Source organism: Trachurus trachurus (genome assembly GCF_905171665.1).
Source record: "Trachurus trachurus genome assembly, chromosome: 2".
NCBI classification, from domain to species: Eukaryota; Metazoa; Chordata; class Actinopteri; order Carangiformes; family Carangidae; genus Trachurus; species Trachurus trachurus.
In genome coordinates this window covers 2,557,368-2,571,441 of record NC_139914.1, presented here as the reverse complement: position 1 = coordinate 2,571,441, position 14,074 = coordinate 2,557,368, and positions in this window count along the sequence as shown.

The following is a 14,074-nucleotide window of genomic DNA, read 5'->3' as shown; positions in this document are numbered from 1 at the left end:
ACTTGCGACTATTTACGACCAGAGATCCCACCTGATGACACAATAGCTGTAAAACGGGCGAAAACCTGTTTTATTTCCTTCTGTAACGCTGTTATTATGCACTTTATTAACTTTTAATATTTTTTCAAGCGAGAAGGTAACTGTTTAGTCCCCCAATATGCGGTCAGTCTATCCAAATGACGGCTGTTTAGAAGTCTGCTCCGATGTTTTCGGAGAAGTGAAGCTCCACCTGTGGAGCAATGACCGGGACATCACAGCAGCAGCAGCCAGACGGTCTGCTGACGTGCTCGTTCGACCTAACTCTGTCGTCGATCCCGGCGGAGAAAACGGTCGCTAATTAACTTACCCATAGGTTTGTAGAGGTTTACCACCGGCTGGTTAAATTCTTTATAGGAGATAATGTTGGTCTCATTGATGAAATCTAACAATTGTAGCAGTAGCATTAGTTTATTGTTTGAATGAAAAGTGAAGCTTCATGTGTGTATTGGACAGAGAGCAGTGTTGCCTGGGGGCTCTGTAGCCTACGTTCACCATATTTACATAATTAAATAAATGTTTTACAATGAACCGATCGTCTGCATTAAATGTTTTTTTTATGATGTTATATTATATAACATGGTTACGGTCCGCGGTTCCGTAGACGGGCTGGACGGGCTGTCATCGTGCTCTGAGGTGACTCAGAAATTACCGTTAAGCAGCACCTCTTGTGTGTGACGTCATCATGTTTTTTGAACAGCTGTTTAGAACAGAAAAGTGAACTTAAAAAATCCAATATTCAGCCAAGTGCATTTTATTGTTTCCCCCTTTTGATAATAATATTCAAATTACTTGACAAAAAATTATTTCCAGAGAAAAGTGGATTTTTAGGGGTGTATGTATCCCCATTGACTCCCATTCATTCTGCACTCGCCTGCGAGCGCCCCCACATGGACAGAGACGTGTTCCGAAAACCCGGAAGTTGGACGAGAGTGGCACTTCTCCTCAATATTAGAAATTCTCTGGTGCGGTGCGTGTCGGGTGCGTGTCGGGGGGGGGGGGGGGGGGGGGTGCAGTGCCAGTGCTTCCACCGGCTGCGCATATCAGACTAAACAAAAATAAGGCTATAGCAGCCTATAGCGGTCCTGAAATTGCACAGTGTACACGTGTACATATTTTGGTACGTTCACATCCCTAGTAAACATCCCCCTGCCCCCCAAATGTAGGCTACATTAAATAATATTATGATGTCAGTTAAAGCAGAAGTAATTGATCCGGTCGTTTTCGCTAATGCTGCGTTCGAGGCAGGCTTTTGAAATCGTAAATTACAGCTTCAAGTCACAACTTACGACTTTGTAGCGTTCCAGGCAACCCACTCATGTTTTTCCGACCTGTTTTACCTGTGAAAGTCACTATAACAGCCACTCGTAACTTCTGACCCGTGAACTCGTACCAGATCAAACTGGTACGACTTCACACAGGTCGGAAAAACACGAGTTACGAGTTGCCTTGAACGCACCATAACAGTCCTCGTCCCTACGTCTCCACATGCACGGCGTCCCTTGGCTGCACACACAGCCCTGCATGCCGTTCTCTCTCCTCATTGGATAAAAACTGTAGGATACGATAAATGTTTTCTCCTCGGCTCAGAGCAGAGCAGAGTGACAGACAGACCCGTGATTCGGTCCAAACACTCTATGTAAGTGATTGCTGTCGGAAGATAGAACTATTTAAAGGAGCATTATCGCAAATACAGCAGTAATAGCATAAAATAAGATGAAATATGCAAAAGATGGGTCGGGGGGAGCCATAACTAAATGTACAAAAAAAATCGCCAACAGTATAGTGTCCGTGGGGCAAATGCAGCATTTGGACTAAAGGAGGCTGCTCTCTCTCTCTGACAGCTGCCCACTTGTTTATATCTGATAAGCTCCGCCTGGCTCCATCTAGTGGCCGAATTAAGGATTTGGATTTGCGATAATACTCCTTTAAGACTTATATTAACACAAATATATCACTTACTTCTGCTTTAACAACATCCGCCTTTCAAAATAAAACAATCCCATAGACAGCTGTTTAATTTAATTTAATTAATTTATTGCTTGTCTATTTCTATTATTATTTTTTATTAATTATTATTGCCATTATTTTATCGTCCAGAGTCTGACAGATTACGATAATTATGATATTGTCTGAATATGGGGTTAATTTCAATGACCCTCTTTTTACAGTCTATGGACCCTACACGGCTTGAATTCAGTATAATGTTTTAATACTGATAATAGCAATAATAAAAGTTTAATAGTAATAAACACACACACACACACACACACACACACACACACACACACACATACAAAAGAAGCAGGTTAAAAAAAAGAGACATAAGATCGTTAAAGTGAGATAATTTAGGCTAATTAATATTGTAACGTTGCGGGGTAACTGGGTGGCTAACGGAAGAACGGGAGGAGACGAGATGAAAGTTGCTAGCTCAACTGAGCCCAGATTTATTCCCTCACCGAAGCACAGACCCGAGGTTGAGGTGTCCCCCGGAAAACAACAAACAGCGTGGCTCACCCTCGGAACTCAGGAACTGTCTCCAGAGACGTTCTAATATTGAAGACTTTGCTCTCTCCGTGCTCACACGCTCTTTTCCCCTCTCCATAACCAAACTCCTCCCCCGACATAAACACACAGCTTCCCCTCCCTTCCCTGAACACATCTGTCAGCCCCTCCTCACTACCGTGGACACCTCCCTCAATTTAACACCCTACACACGGGTGGATGACGTGACATGGCAGTTTTGCTGTCTTCAGTGTCAAACATGTATGAATAAAAAATATGCCGAACACCTTCTCAATATTGTGCAGAACATCATGCTTTATGTGAACATACTCAACATTTAAACAGTTCATCACTCATTCTTTCAGAATTTTCAACCAAACATGACAAAAGTCATATGGTGTGACTGTCACACCGACACTTGTTTCTCAAAGTGAGAATCTGAATAAAACTAAGAAAAATAAGTGCAAAAATTCTCAAAAAAATACAGAAAAATAATACAGATGTCTATTTGTGAGCCTACTCTTTTCAATGTCCAAGCATGATGTTTTGAGTCAATTCTAATCAAAAAGATTTTGTCACAAAAATCAAAATCATATGGTGTGACACTGTTTTGGGATATTTCAACGGGCAATTGCTTTGACACCCTTGGGAAGGAGAGGACCCTCTTCAAGAAGACTGTACAGTACTGGCAATGTATTGCTAGTACTGTACAACCTGAGTTGTGCCATCATTTTTATTTTTACAATAAATCAGATCTTGTTGGCACTCTGACAAAGGTCCCACTTCCAGATGTCTTTTGGTGTGACACATTTTTCATAAAAATGCAAAAGAAATTTTATTATTTTGTCATATTTTCATGTAAACCTATGTTGCTTTGTTACATCTAGCATGTTGTTAGTATGATAATGTGTAGCTACAAGACTCAAGGTTGTGCTAAGTGCAGAAAACATCATATGGTGTGACACTTGGTCATAATGGTGTGACATGTCTGCCTGTCACGCCATATGATTTTATTGTCACACCATATGATATGAATTGTAATTTCCTGCTATTATAACTATAAATAACAAAGTAAAATGTATGTTTTGTCCTTTTAAACATTTATTTGGGTCCATCATCACATAAAGGCTGTAATTATCCACAATTTATTGTGTTTAGTTACTGCAGTGAAGTTAGTTTGAAGTTGGATATTTGACAGACATTCGCTCACTCACTCGCTTCTCAATATTTAAAAATCCATATAAAATATTAGATGTGTTCAAATGCAATAAAAACAGGTGTGTCTCATAGAGGAGGCTTAGCTCTACCATCCTGTGTCGATTTTGAGCCAACAGGTCACATGACCTAGGAGTTATTGAGCTATAATGCTCATATTTACAGTATAAAATACATTAAAAATTCATATAAAATATTTAATGTGTTTAAATGCAATAAAAACAGGTGTGTGTCATAGAGGAGGCTTAGCCCTACCATCCTGTGTTGATTTTGAGCCAACAGGTTACATGACCTGAGAGTTATTGAGCTCTAATGCTCATATTTACAGTATAAAATACATAAAAAATGTATATAAAATATTAAATGTGTTTAAATACAATAAAAACAGGTGTGTCTCATAGAGGAGGCTTAGCCCTACCATCCTGTGTTGATTCTGAGTCAACAGGTCACATGACCTAGGAGTTATTGAGCTATAATGCTCATATTTACTGTATAAAATATATAAAATATTCATATAAAATATTAAATGTGTTTAAATACAATAAAAACAGGTGTGTCTCATAGAGGAGGCTTAGCCCTACCATCCTGTGTTGATTTTGAGCCAACAGGTCACATGACCTAGGAGTTATTGAGCTGTATGCTCATATTTACAGTATAAAATACATTAAAAATTCATATAAAATATTAAATGTGTTTAAATACAATAAAAACAGGTGTGTGTCATAGAGGAGGCTTAGCTCTACCATCCTGTGTTGATTTTGAGCCAACAGGTCACATGACCTGGGAGTTATTGAGCTATTAATGCTCATATTTACTGTATAAAATATATAAAATATTCATAAAAAATAGTAAATGTGTTTAAATGCAATAAAAACAGGTGTGTCTCATAGAGGAGGCTTAGCTCTACCACCCTGTGCTGATTTTGAGCCAACAGGTCACATGACCTGAGAGTTATTGAGCTCTAATGCTCATATTTACAGTATAAAATACATTAAAAATTCATATAAAATATTAAATGTGTTTAAATACAATAAAAACAGGTGTGTCTCATAGAGGAGGCTTAACTCTACCATCCTGTGTTGATTTTGAGCCAACAGGTCACATGACCTGAGAGTTATTGAGCTCTAATGCTCATATTTACAGTATAAAATACATTAAAAATTCATATAAAATATTAAATGTGTTTAAATACAATAAAAACAGGTGTGTCTCATAGAGGAGGCTTAGCTCTACCATCCTGTGTTGATTTTGAGCCAACAGGTCACATGACCTAGGAGTTATTGAGCTATAATGCTCATATATAAAATAAATCAAAAATCCATATAAAATATTACATTCGTTTAAATGCAATAAAAACAGGTGTGTCTCATAGAGGAGGCTTAGCCCTACCATCCTATGTTGATTTTGAGCCAACAGGTCACATGACCTAGGAGTTATTGAGCTATAATGCTCATATTTACAGTATAAAATAAATCAAAAATCCATATAAAATAGTAAATGTGTTTAAATGCAATAAAAACAGGTGTGTCTCATAGAGGAGGCTTAGCTCTACCATCCTGTGTTGATTTTGAGCCAACAGGTCCCATGACCTGGGAGTTATTGAGCTCTAATGCTCATATTTACAGTATAAAATACATTAAAAATTCATATAAAATATTAAATGTGTTTAAATACAATAAAAACAGGTGTGTGTCATAGAGGAGGCTTAGCTCTATACATCCTGTGTTGATTTTGAGCCAACAGGTCACATGACCTGGGAGTTATTGAGCTATTAATGCTCATATTTACTGTATAAAATATATTAAAAATTCATATAAAATAGTAAATGTGTTTAAATGCAATAAAAACGGGTGTGTGTCATAGAGGAGACTTAGATCTTCTGTTCTGTGTTGATTTTGAGCCAACAGGTCACATGACCTGGGAGTTATTGAGCTCTAACACCCATATTTACTGTATAAAATATATAAAAAATTAATGTGACCTTTTGGCTCAAAATCAACACAGAATGGCAGATGTGAGCCTCCTCTATGACACACACCTTTTTTATTGCATTTAAACACATTTACTATTTTATATTAATATTTTATACATTTTATACAGTAAATATGAGCATTAATAGCTCAATAACTCCCAAGTCATGTGACCTGTTGGCTCAAAATCAGCACAGGGTGGTAGAGCTAAGCCTCCTCTATGACACCCACCTGTTTTTATTGCATTTAAACACATTTACTATTTTATATGAATATTTTATATATTTTATACAGTAAATATGAGCATTAATAGCTCAATAACTCCCAGGTCATGTGACCTGTTGGCTCAAAATCAACACAGGATGGTAGGGCTATAAGCCTCCTCTATGACACACACCTGTTTTTATTGCATTTAAACACATTTACTATTTTATATGGATTTTTGATTTATTTTATACTGTAAATATGAGCATTATAGCTCAATAACTCCTAGGTCATGTGACCTGTTGGCTCAAAATCAACATAGGATGGTAGGGCTAAGCCTCCTCTATGAAACACACCTGTTTTTATTGCATTTAAACGAATGTAATATTTTATATGGATTTTTGATTTATTTTATACTGTAAATATGAGCATTATAGCTCAATAACTCCTAGGTCATGTGACCTGTTGACTCAGAATCAACACAGGATGGTAGAGCTAAGCCTCCTCTATGAGACACACCTGTTTTTTATTGCATTTAAACGAATGTAATATTTTATATGAATTCTTTATGTATTTTATACTGTAAATATGAGCATTATAGCTCAATAACTCCTAGGTCATGTGACCTGTTGGCTCAAAATCAACACAGGATGGTAGGGCTAAGCCTCCTCTATGGGACACACCTGTTTTTATTGTATTTAAACACATTTAATATTTTATATGCATTTTTAATGTATTTTATACTGTAGATATGAGCATTAGAGCTCAATAACTCTCAGGTCATGTGACCTGTTGGCTCAAAATCAACACAGGATGGTAGGGCTAAGCCTCCTCTATGAGACACACCTGTTTTTATTGTATTTAAACACATTTAATATTTTATATGAATTTTTAATTTATTTTATACTGTAAATATGAGCATTAGAGCTCAATAATTCTCAGGTCATGTGACCTGTTGGCTCAAAATCAACACAGGATGGTAGGGCTAAGCCTCCTCTATGAGACACACCTGTTTTTATTGTATTTAAACACATTTACTATTTTATATGAATTTTTAATATATTTTATACAGTAGGCTAAATATGAGCATTAGAGCTCAATAACTCCTAGGTCATGGGACCTGTTGGCTCAAAATCAACATAGGATGGTAGGGCTAAGCCTCCTCTATGACACACACCTGTTTTTATTGCATTTAAACGAATGTAATATTTTATATGGATTTTTGATTTGTTTTATACTGTAAATATGAGCATTATAGCTCAATAACTCCCAGGTCATGGGACCTGTTGGCTCAAAATCAACACAGGATGGTAGAGCTAAGCCTCCTCTATGAGACATACCTGTTTTTATTGCATTTAAACACATTTACTATTTTATATGGATTTTTGATTTATTTTATACTGTAAATATGAGCATTATAGCTCAATAACTCCTAGGTCATGTGACCTGTTGGCTCAAAATCAACACAGGATGGTAGGGCTAAGCCTCCTCTATGAGACGCACCTGTTTTTATTGCATTTAAACGAATGTAATATTTTATATGGATTTTTGATTTATTTTATACTGTAAATATGAGCATTATAGCTCAATAACTCCTAGGTCATGTGACCTGTTGGCTCAAAATCAACACAGGATGGTAGGGCTAAGCCTCCTCTATGAGACACACCTGTTTTTATTGCATTTAAACACATTTACTATTTTTTATGAATATTTTATATATTTTATACAGTAAATATGAGCATTAATAGCTCAATAACTCCCAGGTCATGTGACCTGTTGGCTCAAAATCAACACAGGATGGTAGAGCTAAGCCTCCTCTATGACACACACCTGTTTTTATTGTATTTAAACACATTTAATATTTTATATGAATTTTTAATGTATTTTATACTGTAAATATGAGCATTATAGCTCAATAACTCCTAGGTCATGTGACCTGTTGGCTCAAAATCAACACAGGATGGTAGGGCTAAGCCTCCTCTATGAGACACACCTGTTTTTATTGTATTTAAACACATTTAATATTTTATATGAATATTTTATATATTTTATACAGTAAATATGAGCATTATAGCTCAATAACTCCTAGGTCATGTGACCTGTTGACTCAGAATCAACACAGGATGGTAGGGCTAAGCCTCCTCTATGAGACACACCTGTTTTTATTGTATTTAAACACATTTAATATTTTATATGAATTTTTAATGTATTTTATACTGTAAATATGAGCATTAGAGCTCAATAACTCCTAGGTCATGTGACCTGTTGACTCAGAATCAACACAGGATGGTAGGGCTAAGCCTCCTCTATGAGACACACCTGTTTTTATTGTATTTAAACACATTTAATATTTTATATTTTTTATGTATTTTATACTGTAAATATGAGCATTAGAGCTCAATAACTCTCAGGTCATGTAACCTGTTGGCTCAAAATCAACACAGGATGGTAGGGCTAAGCCTCCTCTATGACACACACCTGTTTTTATTGCATTTAAACACATTAAATATTTTATATGAATTTTTAATGTATTTTATACTGTAAATATGAGCATTATAGCTCAATAACTCCTAGGTCATGTGACCTGTTGGCTCAAGATCGACACAGGATGGTAGAGCTAAGCCTCCTCTATGAGACACACCTGTTTTTATTGCATTTGAACACATCTAATATTTTATATGGATTTTTAATATATTGAGAAGCGAGTGAGTGAGCGAATGTCTGTCAAATATCCAACTTCAAACTAACTTCACTGCAGTTGTTTAGTTTAGTTTAGTTTTATTCGGTGTCGGTGATACAGATTTCTAGTTTATCAGACAGACACAGCAGACCCCTTCACAGAAACTTTAGAATGCTGTTTAAGTCTAAACAATGTTTTGTCTTCACCTCAAACCATATTCCCTTTTCTTTGGTCAATTTGAGGCAGTAATTATGACAAGTGCAGAGAGGACAAAGAGATACAGGGAGAGACAGAATTCTGACCCTGCAATGAGAGAGGAGTTGCTGAGGAAAAGAAAAGAAAAGAAAAGTAGCCTAAACAACAACTTCTTGTTTCCATTCACTGACCAATAGGAAGGTTTGAGGGAGGGTTTTAAGGGGTGCTTTCACTGTTGATTCAAAAGGCCTTTAGGCAGATTTCTTGAAGCCTGGCAATACATGATAGCTAAAATATCATAGGACTAGAACACTGTAGGCAGTGCAACTAATATTATAGTAATAATAATAATAAAAATACTACTAATAATACATGATAATAAGTTGGATAATACATGGTTTGCATTCACACATGGCAACATGATCATATGGTGTGACACTATATCATTTGGTGTGACATTCCAAATTGTGAAAATGACATACCTTTATTAATGATAAAATGTGAAAATGTTCATGGAATACATAGAAAATAGTATCAGCAAGAGTCACAAATATTTTTATAATTTTATAGCAATGTTTGTCACAATAAATAGAAAATATGTTGAAAGACCGACGGCATAGGTCTCACATTGAGCAATGATTTAGAAAATAATACACAAATTTAATTAATTTCCACAAAAGTATAATGGATCACAGTTTAGTTATGATAAATGACTTTGATAAAGTGAGTAACTTAAAGCAGAAGTGAGTGATATATTTGTGTTAATATAAGTCTTAAATAGTTGTATCTTCCGACAGCAATCACTTACATAGAGTGTTTGGACTGAAACACGGGTCTGTCAGTCCCTCTGCTCTGCTCTGAGCCGAAGAGAAAACATTTATCGTATCCTACAGTTTTTATCCAATGAGGAGAGAGAACGGCATGCAGGGCTGTGTGTGCAGCCAAGGAACGCCGTGAATGTGGTGACGTAGCGACGAGGACTGTTATGGTGCGTTCAAGGAAACTCGTATTTTTCCGACCGTGAAGTGGTACCAGTTCGATCTGGTACGAGTTCACCGGTCGGAAGTTACGAGTGGCCGTTATAGTGACTTTCACCGGTAAAACAGGTCGGAAAAACACGAGTGGGTTGCCTGAAACGCTACAAAGTCGTAAGTTGTGACTTGAAGCTGTAATTTACGATTTCAAAAGCCTGCCTGGAACGCAGCATTAGCGAAAACGACCGGACCACTCACTTCTGCTTTAAGAGAGCTATAATCCATTTTCAGTTTATATACAATTATTTTCATGTCACACCATATGACGATTTTAGGCGCTAATAAAACAAATTGTCACATACATTCTGATTCCAACTGAAAATCTAAAAACCACATATGTTTCTATAGAGATGAGAGTTAGTAGAACAAAACTCAACCATTTTCATGCTTGTTATTTGAAATTTTTGAATTTTTCTGGTGTATATGTCACTGACCTAGCCTGACTCTCGCCAGACCCTTGTAGTTCCGCAAAGCTACGCTGAGCTCCACACAAGGGTCTGGGACTGCTCCATAGGCGATTCATTTCAGAAGGCGGGGCCTTGTAAAAAAAATCTTGTATGTGATTGGATAAACCACTTGTCCGTTATCTTGAAAACATCCTTGCCACCAATAAATGCCTTCAAAACCGTTCTCTGTTCATCTTTCAAAGAATTAATATTCGATAGATTCGACAAAACAGTTGAAATAGCAGAATCAATGCCAACGCACGACTCCTTGTCGGTGCCTGATCCGTACCCGGAAGCAATATTTTTTTTCCTACTATGACCAGCCAAGACCCGCCTTACTAGGCCTCTGATTGGCTCGACTCTGACGGTTAGGTTTAGGCAAAGACGGTTGGTTTAGGCGTGTGAAGGGAGTGGTTAAGGTTAGGGTAAGATGCAGGGATAGGCTTAGCCTTGCAGAGGCAGCCAATCAGAGGCGGAGTAAGGCGGGTCTTGGCGGGAGTTGGCTGGTCATAGTAGGAAAAAAAATATCGCTACCCGGAACACGATCCGTTCCAGGACGGTTCTGCGCATGCGCACGCACATGCGCACTTCCCCCTTCTTTTAGTTTACGGCAGACACCGCGGATATGCATGAAAACAGAGACGTTCTATGAGGAAAAACACAAGCACGTCGCAACGAATTCCCCTCTGTTCTATTTCTGATTAAATTAAATGTAATGTAGACCGATCAGTTAATTGTAAAACATTTATTTATTGATGTAAATGTGGTGATTTCTGCACATACAGACAGCAGGCAGCAGCAAGTCAGCACTGCTCCTCTGACCAGCTCCACCTGAAGCTTCACTTTTCTTTTACACAAACTAATCAATGAGACCATGAATTAATCTGCTCGCTTTCTCCACCGGCATGAAGACGTCTGGGTGACCGGTCGATCACCTCAGCCGGCCGGCCGCTGCTGCCTCTGAGATGAGCCCAATATAATACATCCATGGATGAGCCGAGCTGCGAGCTAACGTTAGCTCCCGGTGGCTACTCCCAGCTCTGCTCCCAGCTAGCTCTGCACTTCTCCCAAAACCGGAGCAAACTTCCAAACAGACGTCAGTTGGATAAACTGACCACAGATTAGGACTCTAAACTGTGACTTTCTCGCATGGAAAAAATATTTAAAATTAATAAAGTGACGTTTTAACAACGCTACGGCGGACTTTTAGCTGCTCTACTGCTAGGCTAAAACGGCGCATGCGCAGAAGCGCTGGAACGGATCGTGTTCCGGGTACGGATCGGGCACTGACACTCCTCACTGCGAGCCGCCATTGTTGTTTGACTCAAACAGTCGCTTCAGCGCTACGTCACACCTCAGAAAGTCCCGCCCGGCGATCCTGATTGGTTCATTATTTTTTGCTCCGGGGAAGAAGTTTGCATTGGCCTCGAGTCCAGACCCTTGTGTGAAGCTGAGCGTAGCGCCTCTGGTGGAGCTTTGCGGAACTACAAGGGTCTGGCGAGAGCCAGGCTATCACTGACCCACACACATCAGTAAATCACCCAGCGTTACAATAATACATATAAGTCTCCAGGTAGGTCATTCACAGGTCTTTCTTTTTCTATTAGAAGCTGTAAACTCAACAACACATGTAAAAGGCCTGAGGGTTTTACCTTTTCTGCTACGCGACATGTTTCCAACTAACTGTGTCCATCTCTCCCTCCGCAAAGATCCTGTTCCTCTGTGTCTTTCCTGTCTCCGTCCGAACCTGAGCACAGAGTCACGGAGAGACTCTCCGTCTCCATCGTTAAAAGTTTTAGTTCTGAACTTCTGATGGTCTGGTTCCTTTCTGCTCGACACTGAGCTAAGAGCTACTTTGTGTTGTAGGCTACTCTGAACTTTGTACTTTCACCTTTGAAATGACTCATCCATACGTGGCGGCCCACGTCGTCAAATAGCCTACGTGTGTGCGGAGATTATTGATTTTCAACGATAATTCACTTATGGTTAATTTATCACCAGCATTTAATCACAACGATAGATAGATAGATAGATAGATAGATAGATAGATAGATAGATAGATAGATAGATAGATAGATAGATAGATAGATAGATAGATAGATAGATAGATAGATAGATAGATAGATAGATAGATAGATAGATAGATAGATAGATAGATAGATAGATAGATAGATAGATAGATAGATAGATAGATCAGTTCAAATACATTCTGAAAAACTACTTTTTTTTTTTTTTAAAGAACTGCACCTTTACTTTGATTCATTAAAACGTATGAAATCAAAGAAAGCCCTATTGCTGTATGACAGTTTATCTACTTTTACTTTTGATTGATCCCCTATAAGAAAATGTTGTTTTTTTAAATTTCTTTTCTATTGCTTTACTTTCTATTATTGTTCTGTTTATATCCTATTCTTTTTTTAATGTAATAAATGTTTCAGTTAAAGTTAAATGTTTCTGAAAATGTTTCAGTTCTCAATCAGTTCTGAAAGCAACAACTTTTGAATTTGCATTTGAATATGCTTATTTGCATTGTATTTTGCACTTTGCAATAATAATTAAAATTATAGCTGCTGCGCAGCGATGGGTCGGGTCCGGGCTACTTTTGGGCAAATTTAGGCAATTCTGAGCAACAAACAGGAGAATAGGAAGACAAGACAGTTGACCTTATAATGTTCAATTTGCATCAGTTGAGGATGGAACCCACAACCTCGGGAACCAAAGACCATTGTCTATCGCACTGAGCTAATTGACAAGTGGCAGATCAACAGTGGCTTCACAAATTGAGTAAGCCATTCACTGTCGTGTAGGCAGATTTGAAACCACAGTAAAAAGAAAAATCAGTTTTTGAGGTAAAATAATGATATTTGTCAAACATCTACTATGAGTCTAAGATGTTAGGAGCCTTCGCGCATGGACCAGTCCAAGCTATTTGTTTTGTTTTTTTTTTAATTTAGAGGCTTGCTGTGATGCCACCATTAGGACAATTGTCTTGTGTTTCATATTGAGGTCAACTGACATTTTGATCTGTCATCATCACCACCATCACCCTTGCTGGGTCTCGAACTCACAACCTCTGACACCAAGAACCAGCTCCTAACTCGCTGAGCTAATTGGCTGGTAGTGAGACCTGCTGTGTAGCTTCATTTATCCACTCAGGGAGTCAGTGCCCAGGCAGCTGTTGTCAAGGCAGATTTCAGAAAGTCAGAAATTCTGTTATCTAAACAAAAATCTGTTAATACATAAATTGCATTTAGACAGCAAATCAGCTTAAGGACATGTGACATTTTGATCCATCATCATCATCATCATCATCATCATCACCCTTGCTGGGTCTCGAACTCACAATCTCTGACACCAAGAATCAGCTCCTAACTCACTGAGCTAATTGGCTGGTAGTGAGACCTGCTGTGTAGCTTCATTTATCCACTCAGGTGAGCCAGTGCCCGGGCAGCTGTTGTGATGAAATGGTCAAAATGTCAATAATTCAGTCATCTAAACAAAAATCTGATAATACATAAATTGCATCTTGACAGCATGGAAATGTTGGTGATTTGTTTTTAATGATAAGTGTTTTGCTTCATAAGAGAAAATATGATGTTTATAAATTCCACTCTCACATTGACTGCAGTTGTTCCCATGAGAGCAGAATTCAAAATGTTCTAGAAAATTCAGTTTTTGAGTTAAAATTCTGATATTTGCCAAACTTCATCAACCATGACTCCAGAATATTGTCATTTTTTTTCAGGAAGATTGAAAATGTATTTATCAAGAATTTGATGGTATATGTTT